Source organism: Suncus etruscus, chromosome 18 (genome assembly GCF_024139225.1).
Source record: "Suncus etruscus isolate mSunEtr1 chromosome 18, mSunEtr1.pri.cur, whole genome shotgun sequence".
Classification (NCBI taxonomy): domain Eukaryota; kingdom Metazoa; phylum Chordata; class Mammalia; order Eulipotyphla; family Soricidae; genus Suncus; species Suncus etruscus.
The window spans coordinates 9549746-9567705 of record NC_064865.1 but is presented as its reverse complement, the minus strand read 5'-3'; the positions used below and the strand labels follow the sequence as shown (position 1 = coordinate 9567705).

Sequence of the window (17960 nt, the reverse complement as noted above, 5' to 3'; positions counted from 1 at the left end):
TGAAAGTTCCTGGAAAGTATTGGATTCTTGGCAACTAATAGGTTCTTTGGGGAAATAGAATGTTTCCTTACACACATAGCATATTTGTCTCACTTTTGAATGTGAGGGTCTTGGAGTTCAGTTCAATATACATTAGTGTAAACATTAAACCTTATTTAACAGAACAGAACAGGGAGAAATAGCATGCATATGAGCTGTGTGAGCTTTAACAGGTAGATGCTGTGGGAAAAGCAAGGGTGACTTACTTGCAAGGAAACAACTATCTTCCATCCAGGATGATACAGGGGATGGAGAAAGAGCTAGAAGTTTTGAGCACCACCTAAGTAATAAAACCAACCTAAAGAATAAAACCCTGAGTCTGTGATGGACCAGCAGCCCAGATGAGCACAGCCTTGCCCAGGGGAACAAACCCATGTTTTCCATGACCCTGTGACAAGGCAATCTCTAAGGAGAGCATGGTCCTTCCCAAAGGGACAAAACCAGAGGATTGTGGCTGTTCCAGTCCACAACTATGTATTACTCTTAGTCAATAAACTCCAACACAACATATAAAAAACATGACACTGCAAAGGCCACAATGGGAAACAATGCAGAATCGCACCATGCCTAGAGTCTAAAGATGGTATCTCTGAAGACATTTAAAGTAAAGGCCACCAATATATCCTCTCTGATAAGGACTTTAGCGAGGAAATATAGAGGATGTTCAAAGAGCTTAAAGAAACAATGGAACAAATTGAATGAACCACCAGTAAGACTCAAGTAGATATGAAGGTAAATATGAGAAATCTTCAAACAAAAATAACAGTACTGAAAAACTTGTTAGGTGAAATGAAAACATCACTCAAAAACCTCAACAGCAGAGTAACAGCTGCTGAGGCCAGAATCAGTGAGCTGGAAGATGAGTTGCATAACAACTCCTTGCAACAGAAGAGATTAGAAAAGATCCTCAAAATAAATGAACAGAAGATTGAAAATAAAATCCTCAAAACAAACATCTAGCAATAGAACTCTGGGATGAATTCAATAGAAACAACATAAGAATCAGTGGAGCCCCAGAGACTCAGAAAGAAAACCCTCATGAAGAATCAATTGAAGGGTCATCATTGACGAAAAGTTCCTAGAACTAAAAAGTATAAGCAAGTACTCTCTGGGTGCCCAAAGAGTACCAGCTAAAAGAAGCCCAAATAAAAGCACCCCAAGATACATCCTAGACAAATATAATTTAAACCACAGAGACAGAATACTGAAAACAGCAAAATCAAAAAGGAAAATTAGATGCAAAGAAGCATCCTTGATAGTTACAGTAGATTTATCACAAGCAACCCTTCAGCCCAGAGACATTGGTGAGACATAGTAAAATACTCAATGAAGTAAATGCATCATCAATAATACTTCACCCAGCCAGAATTTCTTTCAGGTTTGAAGGAAGAATACACAACTTCATGATAAACAAGAGACCAGAAACTTCATATACTCAAAACCAACCTTCAAAGAACAACTGAAGTGTCTACTTTAAGTGAACGTATATCCAAATGTTACTATATTTTTAAGGAGTAATGACATCAGCTATAAAGTGCCTCCCTCCTGTAACTGTCAATGGACTGAGAATGTACTGAAGTTTAAAAAGAAAAACGTCTGACAGTTGGCTCAGAAGGTGATTCAGGAAAGAGCCTGCAGGATGGGGTCCCAAGGAAAACAGCCATCCTGGCAGTCAGTTCTCTCTCTCTCTCTCTCTCTCTCTCTCTCTCTCTCTCTCTCTCTCTCTCTCTCTCTCTCCCTCTCTCTCTCTCTCTCTTTTCCTCTCCCTCTCTCTCTTCCTCTCTCTTTCCCCATTAAATATAGTAGTTTGTCCTTAGAAGTTTCTCTTTCTTACTCCCCCTCTATCCTTTTACATTACACCTAAAAAACAAACCAAACTCTTACAAAAATATCTAAAATCTTATGACAATTATCTCTCTCAATGTCAATGGACTAAAGGCACCAGTTAAGAGACACAGAATGGCAAAATGGACCAGAAAATGGAATCCAATATTTTCTGCCTCCAACAAACATATTTAAATCATAGAGAAATCATAGACTAAAAGTCAAAGATTGAAGGAAAATCATTCAAGCAAAAAACCCCTTTGACATTCAGGGGTTACTCCTAGCTATGATTCAGAATTCACTTCTGTCTTGGGGAATCATATGGGATTCTGGAAGATCAAATTGTGGTCCATTCTAGGATAGCTCGAGCAAGGCAGACATCTTACCTCTGTGCCACCACTATGGCCCCAATAGTGAAAAATTTTAACACCACCCTTGATAGGTCAACCAGGCTAAAATTTAGTAAGAATATACTGACTTTCACGAAAGTCATAGAGGAGAGTGGATTAGTATATATATATATATATATATATATATATATATATATATATATATATATATATATATATATATATATATATATGGCTTTTTTACCCCTCAGAGAGCAAGTAACACTTTCTTCTAGACAGCACATGGGACATTCTCCAAGATAAACTACATAGAACATACCTCCATAAAAAACAAAGGATAGAAATTTTTTTACTCTTTTATCATACCATGATGCACTAAAAATAGAAGTGAATCACAAAAAGACATGGAGAAATAACTTTAACAACTGGAAATTAAAGAGTTCACAATTGAACAACCAGTGGGTAATATGGAAATCAAAGAAGAAATAAAAAGATTCCTGGAAACATGAGACTGAAAACATGAATTATCAGAACTTGTGGAACACAGTAAAAGTGGTAGTAAGAGGAAAATTTATACATTTTCATCCATTCATCATGAAGAAAGAGAAAGCCTATATAAATAATTTAAAGGCAGAGCTTACAAATTTGGAACATGTCAACAAAATGAACCAGAATAGGTGGGTAGTTAACAGAATGAACAAGATTAGGCAGGTGGAGGAAATAATAATATTTAGAGCAGAAATTAGTAAACTAGAAGGAAAAAAAAAGCAATTCAAAAGATCAATAAAAGAAAGAGTTGGTTCTTATCAATAAACAACATTGATAAACCATTTGTAAGATTCACAAAAAGAGAAAAAGAAACTTAAAGAACCAATTCAGAAATGAAACGGGGGAGATTATTATGTAGTCTATGGAAATTCAAAGTGTAATCAGAGATTACATTGAAAACTCTGCTCCACAGAAAAAGAGAAACTGGAAGAAATGGATAATTTGATAGACTTTGTAACTTCCCAAGATTGAACCAAGATAATCTAAAAGACCTAAACAGACCTATCTCTATTGAATTTACTATAGGTACTTGTCGGGCTCTGGAGGAGGGGGGCCGATGAGGGAAATGGTCTCTTTCAGCCTGTAGCCTGTGAGGCCAGACACAGGAACAGGAAGAGGAGGGAAGACTGAGCCACAGACTACTCACAGGGAAGTATTGTCTGAGCAATAAGCTTCGTTTCTTGAAGATAGGAACAGGGTTTTTAAGGGCAAACTTTAAGCGAGAAACAGAATGTGAGTAACAGAGCTTTACATTGCTCAGGCATTACAGCAACCAGATGGTATGTGAAAGTAGCAGTTACAAGATACATGACATCATTAACTCAGATGGTATGTAAGGATAGTGGTTACAAAGCTCATGGCATCATTAACCAACATGGTATGTGAGGATAGGGGTTGCAATGCTATGGCACCATTAACCTAGATGGTTTGTAAAGGCAGGTTGTTTTGACCTGGATGACTTTTATCTCAGCTCAGCCTGCACTCCTAACAGCAGAGAACAGAAGTCTGAACAGAGACATCCTTTTATATTCAAGGCCAGCTTGCAGAAATCCCCTTATTTCCCAGCTTGTTTCTCCTCCAGGTACTTTATTTTCTGAGGCACAGTTTTAAAAGTTATTTTTTAAAGTCTTTTCTTTTATTATTTATCTATATAAAAGCAATGGACTTTTGCATGTTAATTTTGTAGTCTGTCACTTTATATGCATATCTATTATTTCTAGAAGTTTTTTGGTAGCGTCTTTAGGATTTTCTAAATATAGTATATCATCTACAAAGTGTGAGAGCTTGGCTTCTTACTTTTCTATCTATATGTCTTTGACATATTTTTCTTGCCTGATTGCCACGGCAAGAACTTACAGTACTATATTGAATAGGCGTGGCAAGATGGTACAACCTTGTCTTGTGCAATTTTTAGAAAAATGGCTTTTAGTTTTCCCCATTTACTATAATATTTGCTATAGGCTTGTGGTAAATGGTTTTTACTATATTGATAAAGTTCCTTCTATTTCCATCTTGTTGAGAGTTTTTATTATGACTGAGTACTAGGTCTTCTAATATGCTTTCTCTGCATAGAGTTTCTCAAATTAGTTTCTGATAACCCTTTGAATCTCTACCATATTAGTAGTGATCTCTCCTTTTTTATTCCTAATACGAGTTATCAAGTTTCTCTCTCTGTCTCTCTTTGTTAGTTTTGCCAGTGGTCTATCAATCTTGTTTATTTTTTCAAAGAACCAACTTCTGCTTTCGTTGATTTTTTGGATCCTTTTTCGAGTTTCCACTTCATTGATTTCTGCTCTCAGCTTTGTTATTTCCTTCTGTCTCCCTATTTTTTGGTCCTTTTGTTGAGTACTTTTTAATTCTCTGAGCTGTGTCATTAAGCTATTCAGGTATGCCCCTTCTTCTTTCCTGTTGTGTGTTTACAAAGCTATAAATTTTCCTCTCAGTACCGCTTTAGCTTTGTCCCATAGGTTCTGATAGTTTTTGTCTCCATTGTTAAATTTTTTCAGGAAGGTTTTGATTTCCTTTTTGATTTTATCTCGGACTCACTGGGGAAACCTCATATCTTAATCCCTCAAAAGGGACTATCTTTTGGGCTTTTTCTAAGCCTCCATCCAGGTTTCAGGGCTCTTGCTGATTGTTTACCCTCTGGGGACAATCATATCTGTATCTAGGTAGGAAAGAGAACTCTCAACCTAATCCTGTCCACCAAGCACAAATGGGTCCTTCTTTCCAGCATTCCCTCAGCCTTCTTCTGGGTTCCAATGCCTACTTACCATCAGCTCTCCTTTTTCCAAATAATAAGGACAGTATCGAGTCCATGCGAAGCCATATCAATTCATTTCATGGAGTTTCTAGCAGATTGGATCTGGCACTTCTTTCTCTTAGACAATATACAACTCAAAACCCAGCTGAAATAAACAATGATGTTGTACACAATATTTATATTATACTTAGATAACCTTGCTAGTTTAGAAAAATAGTGCTTGCTTCAGCAGCACATATACTAAAATTGGAACAATACAGAGAAGATTAGCATGGCCCCTGCGCAAGGATGACACACAAATTCGTGAAGCGTTCCATATTTAAAAAAAAAAAAAAGAAAGAAAGAAAAATAACCTCTATAGAAGATATACCTCAAGCCAGGTTTTATACAAACAATTCATCACTTTTTTAAAGACCCTGATAATCCAGCATTCCAAACCACTAAATTAAAAGATCAATGAGGAAACTAAGGAAGACACCTACAGTTGGGGATATAGAGAGAACTCCTTCAAGTCCAAATTTCAAGTCCACCCAAATGCCTAAATTATAGATGAGGTCCTAAAAATCAACACTTAATGATTTAGAAATGGAAATCAAGGAATCACTAACCTGAAAAATTAAGTATTCTATAGACGAACATATCAACCAAGTCAAAGAAGAATTGTTTCAGAAAGTGAGAGAATCCATACAAGTGGAACTGAAGGAACTAAAAAACATGTTATCATGTTAGCATATTTTATTTGAAACTCCTTTTCACCCCTTGAATTTGAGCAGGTGCCTTTTCCCAGCGGCTGCTATTATTTCCCTCACTACTTGCTCTTCTGCCAATGTTTGTTTCTAATTTTTTTTATTTCCTTGTTGCTGTCTGGCATTTTGTCTTCCAGATCATCCATGTGATTCTCTATGTGTTTGATTCTGCTACTGTAGATTGCTACCATATTTTTTAGTTCCCTTAGTTCCATGTGTATCTTTCACCTTGTGATAGAGTTCTTCTTTGAGTTGGACAAATTGTTCATCTACAGATTTCTTCATTTCTTTGGTTAGTGACTCTTTGAATTTCATTTCTAAGATATTAAATGCTAATTTTAGGTCCTCATCTATGAAGTTTGTGCATTTTGGATGACTTGCAAATCTACTGGGATTTCTCTCCAAATCCCCAACTAATGGAGTCTTCCTCAGTTTCCTCATTTTCTTTGCATAGGTGTTTTGGGGTGTTGGGGTTGTTTCAGGTGTTGTTATTTTTTAAAGTGGTCTATTTGATTTTATAGGGGGTGGTTGGAGGTAGGTCTGTTTTGGGGTTTGTTAATTTTAGATACAGGAATTACCCAAGTATGGTAGGGATGTTGCAGTTTAGTTTGATGAGTTTTCCTTTTTGTTTTGAGTCTGTATGTTTTCTAAGGGAAAAAAAAATTGGGTGTGGTCTGACTAGGATCATCAGGTATAGCCTGAAGTGTCAGAGAGGTTGCTAGGACAGTGGGTCTATTGCCAGAGAGTGAATATGTAGATCCCTCTGAGCTCTCCTGATCAGTTGTCAGGGCTACTGGGGGAGGGGGGTTCATTTACACGTGGCTAGATTTTAAAAGCTTTTTTTCCCTCCTGTTTCTCAATCACACTTAAAAAGTTAGGGTCTGCAAAATTGAAGTGAAGAGTGTTTATGGGAGAGTCCTGCCCAGCTTATCTTTGCAGAAGGAAAGGGACTTGTGACCTCCGAGGCTGCTCTGGGAGAGAGGGGGGAAAGTGTATGGGCCGTTTACATGATTTAGATTTAGATTTTAAAAGCTTGTTGGTTTTTTTCCTCCTGTTTCTTAATAACACTCAAAAATTAGGGTCCACAAAATTGTGGTCTGAGTGCTTACGGACAGCCATACCCAGCTTTCGTTTGCTGAAAGAAAGGAATTTCTGACTGGCCAGGGTTGCCTGGGGGCGAGGTCAGAGTAGAATTTACCCATTCTTAAAAGTTCATAGGATTGGGATTAAAATTATCTTATTGTTTCAATTTTCAATTGTTTCAACTGTTTCAAGCTGTATTCATCTAAGCTCTTCTCTGTATTTGAAGGTCTCACTAGAATGATAAAACAAAGAGGGAGGTTGACATTTGTCATGGAATTAGTGCTTGACTATCATTGTCACTAGAGCTCAACTATAAATATCTGTAAATCTCATGCTTTAATAAAATAAAATAAAATAAATAATTTAAAAAAAATAAAAGGCAAACTATTGCCCTCTTTAGTTTTTCTCCTTATTAGGCATATGACTTGCTTTTCAAGACTACACAGGTGGTATTCCATCATTTATTTCCACTACATAGTGCTCACACACACTATCTCTCTCTCACTTTGTACATCTCTTAAGAAGATGCCAAAATTTTAGTTGATAGCAATTAAGGAGTTAATCTGATTAAAGGTAGATAATTAGGAGGAATGGGAATAAATGGAAGAGGGAAATGGTGTCTATTACCAATATTTCGTAGAGATGTGGGATAAAAAAAGATATTCAGAACTCGCAATGAATTCCCCAAGCTGGAAACAAGGCAGATCACATCTGCTCACATTTTGCTACTGGCCACATTGGAACTCACTGGTAGATGGAGAAAATAATCCCAATGGGAAGTCACTACTGAGCCTCAGCCAGAAGCCAAGTAACTGTAATGCAGAAAGCCCATCCAGCATCTTTGACAAGTGACAATTGCCAAAGGGCAATCTCCAGGCCTGGATGTAACTCAGCTGTAAAGTACTTACTTTGCTTTTATGAGGCTCTGGATTTCCATCTCTGGCACCACCAAAACAGACAAACAAAAGGCAGAAGAGTAGTCTTTGATCCCATTCAACTTGTATTCTATCTCTGATTTATCAATGTTTGCTAATAACATTCACCATTGTCTCAGGGTCAGGCCTTTGACCACTATTTTGGATTCCAACACTTATTTTTAACTGACTTCTCCTGGAGAATCTCTGTGCTTTTAGCCAACAGTGACGCTTCTGAACAAAAGCATCCATAATTCATTCACTTTATAATATGCTCCAAAGAGTCCCTCCTGCCTTTAATGTTTTGATTTTTTTTTCAGTGGCCCTTGTTCCTCTTCTTGATTTTTCATTCCCTAACTCCTCCTCTAGAGTGTATTAATTCCTTGCAGGTCAGAGAGCTGTAGGAACTCAATGTTTTGATCCTCTTAATTGAGGCTTGAGATGCTTAGTCCTGCCTAGTACACTCTGCCTTTCCCTTCCTCCAACCTTACTGTTTTTGCTTCTTTCATCTTGAGAGAAGAGTGTTACCAGAGGAGAAAAGAATGAAAGAAATGGGATGTATGTATGTTATTAGAGTTTCCATTTCTTGTTTAATAGTGTTAATGATTTCATCCAGATCCTCATTCATGCAACACATACTCTATGTATTCTACCAATGAATTTTATCCCTACATCCTACATCCCAGTTCCTACACTAGATCATTAACTGGATCACACTCTATCCTGACCCAATTTCTAAGTGAAAAACACTTATATTTTGCTCACAGTAGCTTTACCTTCTTCAGGTCAGCACTATCAAATATACTTTATAATTGCCTGATTATCTTTCAGTAGAGTCCCCCTAAGACTGTGAACGTCTTGTTTTTTGCTGATAAATATATTTTTGCCTATGACACTTTGCACTCTTGTAGATAGTATGAATGTTTAAGAGATATTTTCTGGTTAAGTTTAACTTATGTGACATAGAATCTGAGAACAGTAACGTAACTTATTTGCCAGTTACAAAGCAAATAAAATGGTAAAGGAAGGTCATATTGTGTGGATGCTTAAATTGAAGTTGCTAGACTGAATTCCATATGAGAAATCTTTCAGTAACCATACCAAAATAAATCAAACACTTTTGTAAGAAAAGTTAAATGAAATAAAGCCAGATAAATGTATTGTGAGAGATATTTAAAGTTTACTATTGCATCAGGAAATCTATCTGGTATAAATCAATAAATTTAACTTACATAAAATATTTAGCTAATCATAAAACTACAAACAACATATAATTTTTAGATAAAAACTGGTCTTACATCACCACAACATATCAAGTTAACTACAAGTTCTTTCTTCAGGAAATTATGCAATTTGTAATAATATGGATGGAACTAGAGAATATCATGCTGAGTGAAATCAGCCAGAAGGAAAGTGGTAAATACAAAGTGATCCTCTTATAGGAAGAACTTAAAACCACAAAGGTAACAACAAATATCCCAAGTCAATATAATGGTAGAACTGAGACACACAACTGAGTTGGGGGTGGTGGTTATCAGATAGAAGGGATACTTGAAGAAATAGGAACACTGGTGATTGTTATGGTATTGAAATTTTGTCTATGAGAAACCATTATTAAGAAAATTATAAACCATACAATCTCAATTAAGAAAAACAAAAACATAATTATAAATGCAAGCAAAGCCCCTAATTATTATTTCTTATTTAGGAAACTTACCAAATCTACACTCTGTAAATGTATTTAGAAGTCCTTATTTTAAGAATACTAAAGAATAAGGTGAATTGTCTCACTAACTAGAATTAGACCTTAGCCTTGTAAAAATACAATATCTTGTTAGAAAATATTAATGATTTGTTACTTTCAGCTGCTATCTACATGTTCACATGATGTCATTATATTGTTTTTATTCTACGCAAAGCAGACTCCTTTGCAAGTTATACATATTAAGCAATAACACATATTGAGCAATTCAAATCAATTTAATATTTTCAAATACACAATGCTTTAAAATTAATAATATGTGTTCATTTTAATTCAACAGTTTTGGTATTTAAAGAGGGTGCATTAAAGAGAGTGGTTGGGGAAGTGCCCCAAAGATCCAAGCATGAGAGTCTAATGGATGAAAGTGTGCTGGTCCTCCTGCCAGAAAAAGCCACAATGAGATAGTGTATCTCACAGTTTCATCTGTCTGGTTCCTACTCAGGAATCCCAGGAGCTGAGATGGAGGCAAATAAAGAAATAGGAAAGAAACAACATAAAGTAATCGAATCAGCCCTGGCAGATCCTCCTTTCCCGGCAGTACCTTCAATAGAAACTTCTACCTACACTACATGCTCACATCAATGCTCTGTTACTACTTAACTTAGAGCAAGACATTAAGACACAATAGTGGTTGTGCTGCCTCATAGAACATTGCACTCACTGTGTAAAAAATTGTCTGACCATCTTAATTATATGGGAGTGTTGGGTTCTCCAAAGCTCTCCTGCAGTTCAAGGCTTTTGAGCTGAGTTTAGTGAGAGTCAGAGATTTTTTTGTAATTACTTCTTACTCAAATTCACTTTAGGCATTATCATTTACCATTATCACTAGAATTCATTGGTTATTGTTACTATTATCATCCCTGTAATATTGATGTCTTATACTTGATTCTATTTTCTATTCACTTCATACACTTTTTTTGGTTTACATTATTTTTTGTGATTGTTTTCTTATTCTTATATATATTTTCTATTTGAATATCTAGCCTTTCTGTCTTGTTTACCTAATTCTTTCCTGCTTAGCATCAGAAAAAAAACAGCACTTTTTTCACTTGTGTGAATATGTGAATCAAGAGGAATGTGCTGATTTTTTCCAAGACCAAATGCTATTGACTTTTTTTCTTTTAATTTAAATACCATGGTTACAAGGCTGCTCATGCTACAGTTTTCTCCCCCACAGAGAAAGTTGTTCATGATTGAGTTACAGGCATACAATATATAGAAATGCTCACCATGTGCATTTCTCATCACTAATGTGAACAGTTTCCCTCTCATCCACCCTCACTCACCTACCTCTTGGGTAGACATTTTACATTCCTTTTCCTTTTCTTTTTGTCTCTTTTCATTTTGTAGTTTGTGCTACTGTTTATAAAGGAGTGCCATACTTGTCCCTTTTATAATAAACCCTTCTCTACTCTAACTGAACTCTCTGTTCTTTGTGGTAAGCTTCCTATCATATGCTGTTACTTCTAGTCCTCATCTCTATTGTCTCTGGATAACATCCTCACACTATATTTTACCTTCCTTATAGCCCACATATAAATGAGATTATTCTATGTTTATTCCTCTGATTTATTTTTACCCCAGTTTTACTCCATATAATAGTTTCTTTAGCTACTCATCTGTTGTCAGGCATCTAGGTTGCTTCCAGATCCTCGCTATTTCCCTATGAGCAGTAGTGCTCATCTGAGCAGTATTGTTGAATTGAGCTGAAAGCTCGATTTCCAGTTTTTTAAAGAATATTCATATTGTTTACAAGAAAATATAGAATAGATGGCATTTTCACCAGCAGTGAATGAGAGTTCCTTTCTCCCTACATTCTCACCAACACTGATCGTTCCTGTTATTTATTATGTATGCTAGTCTCTGTGCCGTGAAATGGCATGTCATTGTTGTTTTGTTTTGTATCTCCCTGATGATTAGTAATGCAGAGTATTTTTAATGTGCCTTTTGGCCATCTGTATTTCTTCTTTGTGGAAATGATTGTTCATTTCTTCTCCTCATTTTATAATGGGGTTAGATATTTTTTCTTGTTAAGTTCTGCCAGTACCTTATATATCTTAGATAATAGCTCTTTATCAGATGAGTGTTGGATGAATAATTTCTCCCATTCCGTGCATCCTAGTCACGGTTTTATTTAAAATGCAAAAGTTTTTCAGTTTAATGTAGTCCCACTTGTTTATCTCTGATTCTGCTTGCTTGGCAGTGGTGTTTCCTCCTTAAATATGCCTTTAGACTCAGTGTCATGGAATGTTTTACACATGTTTTCTTCTATGTACCTTTTGGTTTCGGTTTTGATGTAAAGGTCTTTAATTCATTTTGATTTGACCTTTGTGCATGGTGTTAAAAAGAGGTCTGAGTTCACTTTTTGAAACTGACCAGTTTTCCCAATACCACTTTTGTTGAGGAGGTTTTTCTCACTCTACCTTGTCTTTCTCCTTTATCTATAAATAATTGATTGTATACCTGGGTTCAGTTTTGGAATCTTCAAGTCAATTTCACTGATCTGATGGTCTGTCTTTCTTCCAATACCATGCTGTTTTAATGACTATTGCTTTATAGTACTATTTAAAATTGGGTTAAGTTGCACTAGTGAAGGATTATATATATATTTAAAAAATCACACAAAAAAAGAAAAGATAAGGCCTCCCAATTCTTACCACAAGCTGTGTTGTTTACACTGACTGTATAGAAAGAGGAGGTACAGTAAATGCACCCCATATACACCTCAACACAGGCCCTTTGCCTGGTCTGTTTTGTGAATTAGGGGCAAAAAGAATAAAATTGGGTAGAGTGATGCCTCCCATCTTTTCCCCAAGGATTGCTTTAGCTATTTATAGGTATTTATTGTTCCAAATGAATGGCAGGAGTGTTTAAACCACTTCTTTGAAAAAAAAATTGGGTCCTACCTTAATCCAATGTTTGTACTCCACCCTAGGGTGTGATATAGTGATGGTATATTGGATTATTCTTTACTTGGTATTCTTCTTCCACCCTAAAGTGAGAACTGATTCTTGTCCATGAAATCAGGGGTATAAAGAAGGCAGAGACTCATACTTTAGTCTTCTTCCACTGACCTGCACTCCATCATAGGAGCAGAAATCTTGGGAGGTTGAATTTCTTGCTTGAGCACTGGATATCCTGAACCCGTTGAGGTACCTCTTCACTGTTTGGATGACATTTGCTTCCAGAACTGTGTCTCACCAGACCCTCATTTTGGAGCCAGAGACTTTACTAAAAACATGCTCTGCTAACAGATATTCTTAGAGAGATTATGTTAAGTCTGCACATTAAATCTTTATATAAGGCTTTCACTTCTTTAGCTAAATTGATTACAATGTACTTGACTTTCTGAGGTACAATTGTGAATGGGAATGTATTTTTAATTTCTCTTTTTTCTCTTTCACATTCTTTAGCCTAAAATATTGTGGTGGTTCCTTAACATGGGATTTTTACTATGTTCAGATCTCAACAAATTTTCCTACTACTCTGCAACCTTCAGAGAAAAGAACAGCTAAAGGATTCTCTAATTGTCTACTGAACACCTTCCATTTGTGTTTGTAATAAGCTGATCACTTACTTTCATCACCATCATGCTGTGGAAATTGTTCTTGTCAAGGTTAAATAGCTCCTCTGCGTTTCAAAATGCAGTTTCTCTTTTTATCTTACTCAAAGTCCTTTTACTTACTTTCTGGATCCTTGACAACTTTTACTGTCTTATTGCTCATGCAAAGATACTTTGAATCTCTCCTTCTCTTTGTCTCAGAATGTTTGGAATTACTTAACTCCAGGACAGCACACTAGTGACATTCAAATCTCTGGCTTACAACCTTTTTACTTAAAAAAATTCCAGATCTGGAAAGATAGGACAGATGACAAGGTCCCTTAATTCTCTGTATTACATACAGTCCACCCAAAACCAGGACTGATCTCTGAGCACAGAACCAGAGGTAAGCCCTAATAATGCTGGACCCTCTTACTTCCAAATAAATTCCAGCTTCCCAAAAAATATCTTCTTTTAGAAAATAGAAAGCATCCTTCCCCCATCCTAAATACATAGGAGGCTATTGCTGATCCTCTTCAATCCACCCCTCAATGAAGATATTGCTTATTTTGAAAAGATAGAGTTCTCATTATAATCAAATTTCAAGGCAAATTAGGAATATAAAGGAATCTTTCAACTTTATAACAGTTTTGTGGAAACATCGCATATTGTTATGAAAGCTGGATGTTTTTCTCCCAAGCACTGAAACAAGTGAATTTGTCCTTTCATTATTTCTATTCTACAAATCATTAGATGTTATATAGACAGTAGAGATAAGATAAAACAGAACAAAAAAAAAATATATATATATATATAACAAACAGAAATCTTATTTGCAGGCAAAATTATTGTTATGTTAAATGTTGACAAATAGTGTCAAAGAAATCACTAAAGCAAATATGGGAATTTAGGGGCCAAAGAGGTAGCACAGTGTACTAGCATTTGCCTTACATATGGCCAAACTGGACTCAGTCATCATATACTGTCCCCTGAGCCACACTGAAGCTAGACACTGAGCACAGGGACAGGAGAAAGTCCTGAGCAACTATGGTATGCCTGGGCCCCTCCAGCCACTAAAAACAAGATAGAAAGTGCATACAGATTTTAAGGTAAAATTTTAAAACTTAAAGATTAGGACATTTGGAGGAGGGGAGACAGATTGGGGACTGAAGAGTTTTCCTCACTGGTGTGGGGACTCAAGTTTGACCCCTGGTGTTAGAATAACTGCTTTTCACCCTAATCAGGATGGCTTCTTTGCATATTTTTGTTCCACCTATATAGGAGGAACATTTGGATAGGCTCTCTACACCAACATGTTCGCGGATGGATGTGGTCCTATTCTTCCCAGTAAAGACTGCATCTCAGGGAGATTTCTGCTGCTTGCTGGTCACTCGTGGCGAAGGTTCCTGGACTTGTTTCATCTTCCCAGCTTGGTATAAATTATTTTCTGACCTGACTTTGTTTCCAGACCTGTATTCCCAATCACCTTGGAATAGGAATGCGAGGATTTATTTTTGTGCCCTGTTTATGCCTTGCTTCCCCAGACCCCCTGGAAATCCCTGAATCTATAAGGATGACTGCAACAAAGCTAGGTCTGAGCAGCACCATTTTGCTGGTCCTTCACCCATTCCGTTGGGGTGATTGAAAAGTTTTGGCTGTGACATTGGGGACTCCCAGCACTACTTTGAATGGCCATCATTTAAAACATTTTTATTTAAAACAGATCAAACAGTTCAGAATTCTTTTTTTACCAATATTTCAAAATTACACTTTCAAGAGTAAATGCTGAACCTCACCACTTTCTGTGTCCCAGAAAACAAAAACAAATAAGTATCATTGTGCCTTTTAGTTATGGTCACTCAGGCCTGATCTCTTCCTAACTTTCCAGGGTTATCCTACTTTCTATCTAGACTTTCTTCCCACATGTACCCCCTTTAGCTTATGGAATAGAAGGCCCAAACAAGCCTGCATTACAAATTATGTTGCTTCCTTAACATTTTGAATAGATTGAAAGAATTTGTGACAAAGAGTTACCCCTAGAGTACAGGGGAGAAAGCAGTCATTGTTTTGTTTTTGTTCCACTGTATTTGTTTACTTTATAATTAATGGAAGTTATTGGAGGGAAGGCAAGTGGGTGAATAGAGTGAATTTTAATTAATTCAAAATACCAAAGTGCCAGGTTACAAATAATGTGAAACAAACAAAACCAAACAAAAAACAACCATTCTTTTGGTCAGGGTCAGAGTATGAATTGGAGTTAAATTGTATTGTGAAGTTTTTTTTTTAAATATTTTATTGAGCAAGACAGAAAGAATAAACTCCTATTGATACAAAATATTCAAGCTGATTAAAATAAGAATTTACCACCCCATGATATGGGTATCTGATTGATTGGTCCCTTCAGATTAAAGGAAAAAATATTTTTCTATTGCTGCTGCTATTAAGAAAAACCCTTTCATATTCAAACAGCTCCATTGTTGTGGTCATACAACATGTAAAAATACCAACTTTAAAAGAAAAATTTATTTATTTATTTTGTATTTTGTTGAGCTACACCTGACTGTGAGCAGGGCTTACACATGGATCTTTGCCCAGGGATTATTACTGAAGGGACTTAGAGGAAAGAATCAAACCAGCATGACCATACAAAAGGCAAGTGGGGTTATGTCTGTCCTATATCTTCAGTTAACCCATGTTTCAAATCTCCTCTGCAGAACAAACTCTGGCCCTACTGGCTTACAGAAGATGCCAGGATCTTTCCACAGCAGCAAAAAGATATTGATGAGTCATTTCACAATGCCTTTTCCAAAGAACTCAGCATCTCTAAAGACCACTTGAATGCCCATCCACAACAGAAATAGGAAATTTATTTTGTGCCATTTTTTCTTTGACCTAAAATAACAGAATAAACTTTAAGCCATCATGTTGTCTCATAGCTTTCATTAGTACTTTTATTTTAATGTAAAACACATGTGTGTCCTTATTTTCTATTGCTAATGTCACTGTTGAGATGAGAATGCCACCATTACTATGTGTGTCAGAGAGATACCAGAGACTGATCATCTGTCTGTCCTGTAAATGAACCACAAGAACAAGAAGAGGCACATAAAAATTCATCATCCCTGAACCTAATAGGGTTGCTTCAGACCAATAGTGATTTAGGATATGAGTGTAGACTGCTTGCTCCCACTCACAACCACCAGTGAGTGTAGAATTAAATGGATTCCCAACATGCCCACACAGATAAGAAATTTATACAGGAGGAAACAGACTACATAAAATAAGAAGATAGTAGAAAGTAAAATTAACTTAGTTGGAGAGATGTCAGATGCCTTAGATGGATACAACTGTAGACTTGATGGAAACGGATAAGAGTGAAGAAACCCAAGGAAATTATGCAAAATAGAAGCATTTATGAGGTATTCATAGAGTGAAAAATAATAATGCAGTAAATTTATTTCAATGGTCTTATATCTGTGTAACTGAAATCCCAAAAGGAAAAGGCACTGGTTGAACAAACTAGCTAAAAATTTCCAAAAATAACGTTGGATAGCAAAAAAGATCTAATAAATTTACTAACATAAAGGAAATATAAAAAACTATGCATATTATAGTCACAGCACTAAAATCATAAAAGGAAGACATGTTAAATGCAGTAGCAACAATAAATATCAAATACCGTATTAACTAAATTATAAAATTATTCTCCCAGTTCATTCCCTAGATTTGCCAGGTTCACCCCCAAAGGCTTCTGAGCATGGCCAGGTGTAATGTTGGAAGTACCCTAACATCTTCAGAGCTACCTGAGAATCCTGCTTCTTCAGGGCCCAAATAAGCTGCACCCCTCTTTGAATTCTTAGTTGGAATCACCAGAAAGTATCCCTGGGCTTCTATCTATTGTATGAGATATCCCCCACACCCCTAAGTTAATAAAAAAATTCTTCTTACTTGGAGCATATTGTGTTTCTAAGATTTATGCTCTTGTCTTTCATCAAGTTAGAGAAGTATTTGTATTTCTATTGCTGAATTCAAATCAAGTCATTTGTCTTTGTTTTCCTTCTGGGACCCCAGAAATGACATAATGCATATGCTGGTCCATTTCATAGTGTTCTCAGGTTCTTTATGTTCTGATTTTCTTTAAATTTAATTTGTGTTTTTATGCCTTAGGCTTAGTAATTTTCCTTGTATTATTTTTAATATTTCTCATGATGTGGTCTTATCAAATCTTATGAATTCCTTCAATAAAAATTTTATTTCAGTTATTACAATTTTCAACCTCAAGATTTCATTCATGATTTTGAACTCTATTAATATCTTCAGATTATTATGCATTACTTTTTTATCTGACCTATGTTTTCTTTAGGCAGTTAATATATTTAATATTGTCATTTGAAATGACTATTATCTGATATTTCTTTTATACTATGTTTTATTCCTTGAAAAAATAAACGTTACCATTTCTTTTGATATTTTAAGTCATATGTTTACAACATCTAATGTGGTATATTATTCTGTCCCTATGGTAGCATTTTATTTTTGTTATTTTTTCTATTTGTTTTACCTTTTGATATTTTTCATTCTATAACTGAAGGACATCTCAGATGTTTTCTCATTTTCCAACTTTCCTGATGATATGTAATTATTCCTAAGCCTTGTTGCTTTTAAATATAAAATTCTTTAGAAAACTGTTCCCCCAAATTAAAAAATAATGATACAAAATGCATAATTTTAACCCCCAAAGAAGTTTGTTCCAAGAATGCCATGCTTAGGTATAGGCCTGTGAGATTTTAATATGAGTATATACAGAGTTTTATCTGACTAAATACTCCCATTCACATAATTACCTAAATCTATAAATAAAGTATCTACAACTGGCTAATGATTAAAAA

At 35.7% G+C, this 17960-nt stretch overlaps 2 non-coding genes across 2 annotated transcripts; both read left to right on the top strand.

Moving 5' to 3' along the window:
* The first annotated feature begins 5241 nt into the window (after positions 1-5241).
* Positions 5242-5348, top strand: LOC125996653 (U6 spliceosomal RNA). The gene has a single exon (XR_007491334.1). It is a non-coding gene; the product is annotated as a U6 spliceosomal RNA (small nuclear RNA).
* Positions 5349-12170: 6822 nt separating this feature from the next.
* LOC125996921 (small nucleolar RNA SNORA51) lies at positions 12171-12305 on the top strand. The gene has a single exon (XR_007491580.1). It is a non-coding gene; the product is annotated as a small nucleolar RNA SNORA51 (small nucleolar RNA).
* The last annotated feature ends 5655 nt before the right edge of the window (positions 12306-17960 follow it).